Here is a 2,620-nt window from a genome sequence, read left to right as displayed (position 1 = left end):
TTTATTTATTTTCAGGAAAGAAAAGTCATGTTTTAACAGTTCTTGCTGGGCAGCCAGTTAATAAATGGATAAGCTCGCATCACTGAAATAATAAAACATTGGAGGAATGACATTATTTTGTTGTTCTTTTTGAGATATATAGCTGTATTTTGCACATCAAAAGTGTGGTAATTTTCAATAAGACATATTTCTCAAGACTGTTTGCCTGTTGGCATGACCTCAGCCCATGTGTCTTTCTCAGCTCTCACAACCTTCCCTTCATTTTCATCTCCTGCCAGCTCCTACCAGTTGCCAGGCCATCACGTCTTACTACAGACAAGGTTTAGCCAACTTAACCAATGAATTTTGTCACTCTTTTAGCTCAAGAGAGCCAATGACTTTAAGATCACCAAAATTCAAAGGATCTTCCTTAAGGGATAAGTTGAATGGCCTTTTTGAGTGCTAGCAGCTTTTCAATCTTCAGCCGCGTAAAAGCAATCCATCCCACTACACACACAGCACAGCTTAAAACTTTGTACTAATCTCTAATGTGGCTGTAACTATTCTTCATCATCTTTTTTCAATACAATTAATTATATTTTTTCAGAAGGTGATTGATAGCTTTTTCCTAAGCAAATATTTTGCCACTCGAAACCACAAGCTGCTAGTAGTTTGGGGGTAATTTTGACTGATGCCTTCCATTGTGTAGAATTCCCGAAATTTATAATTTACACAAATAAAAAATTAAATTCCCCACAAAAAATATCCTATACCTTAAAAAAAAAAAAATCATCTTTGTCACTCTCTACGGACATCATAAGATGTCCATTGCCTGCCTCAACTAACAACCATTAATACATACACTTACAAATCAAATAATTTCACTAATCCTTGGTGTTGTTTGGCAGGCCATCCATGTCTGGTGTTTGTCTGAGTGCTGCTTGGATCATAGCATGCCTTACTGTTAGCATTGGCTGTCTTAAAGCCAGCAATCTTCAAAAACATTTTGTTCCCTCGTGAAATTCTGGCTTTTCCAAGAGCTGTTTGAAACAAAAAAAAAACACAAACGCTGTACAAAATATTGGCTTCTATTGGGAATGAAAGAAAAAACTTGTCAGATTTATTAGAAAAGGGGCTGTGAGCTTGCAGATGTTTACCTTATCAACTCGCTTTAGATCTCATTACAAGCTTAAATGTCTCATACCAAAGAACAATTTTCATTATAAATTAATTTAGCCTCTAGAAATGTGCATTATCTAGGTACAAAGGTACCTAGCAGATACAAAAGTTGTAGTTTCTATTTCTGTATTTTCTAACTGGTTTCATTAAACATTAATCGCGGTCCTCCCTATTGCAGCATTCCAAAGAAATCTGAAAGTCTGGATACTTACATGAAAGTAGGGTCATGGACTAGCAATCGAGGAATAGAACCAAACTATGTTGCCAAACACATGAACACTATTTCTGATATTAAAATTCAGTAGATCTACTGTGGAAAACTACTAGTTACTGTAAACCTGAAGATAAATGCAACAGAATATATCTTTCTACCCTAAATTCTGGAGATGGATTAGATTCTTACAGCCTTTGATATATTAAAAAAAAAAAAAAAAAAAAGCTTCAGTTATGTGTAAATGGCAGTATCAGAGACAATTTTCAAGCTTCCTGCACACACATCCCATCGTCTTCCCACTTTGCTACTGGGCAAGATCTCAGTAGGCAGCAGGCCAGAAGGGAGCTGCACTTCTCCCCAAGAATCTGCCTGAAACACCAACACCTGAGACTTGTGAGCCCCAGCCCTACAGCCTGGGTGTCATCTCACCTCTTTAATCTGTTTGGATTAGGAACTCTACAGCCTGTCCATTATGCTAGAGAATGTTCCTACAGCACAAACAGCAGAGGCTGAGGCTGCCACAGGAAGATGTAGTCTGTAAGCATACAAGAGTCATGCAATTGATCTTTTAATAGATACGAGCCACCTGCAAGCTAAAATCCCAGCAAAGGCTTCAGAACTGGGAAGAGAGGTATGGGAAACCGAAGCAGGCTGCTCCCCGTATTTGCCCCCTGTTGGGATCCAGGAGTGTCGCTTTGGCAAACAGCATGTTGTTACAACTTGAGACAGATGGAAATGTGCTTACTTGTCAAAGCTGTTATCCCCAACGAAGCAAGAAATTATGTTGTCTCGAACGCTCCACGGGTAAGGAGACAGTGAAAGGTCCAGAAATAGAACAAAACTAATAATATAAAACTAGGTTTGGAATATGAAATGAAAACTGTCTTTTGAACAGGGGGTTGTTTCTTCTTACCAGATAAAGTAGGATTTTTGTTATTTTTTTTAGTTACAATAATATGAGTATTACAATAGATATGCATTGTCCTGATGAAGACTTACCCGTTACCCCAAAAAACTGATGTCTGTTATACATTATTATGAACCAGGTGATTTTAGTGATTGAGGACTCCATAAATTTGGTCAATATAATATATTATATATGATAATATAATATAATAATATTGGATGCAGAGCTTATAAAGATTATTTGAACTCTAACTATAAACCAACCAACTAATGAATGTGTTTAAAAAAAAAGTTTAGATATGAATAATAGCTTTCAAAAATAATTTCCTTCATAAACCAGCA

This window comes from Netta rufina, assembly GCF_964035555.1.
Source record: "Netta rufina genome assembly, chromosome: 2".
NCBI classification, from domain to species: Eukaryota; Metazoa; Chordata; class Aves; order Anseriformes; family Anatidae; genus Netta; species Netta rufina.
This window is presented reverse-complemented; position numbering follows the sequence as displayed.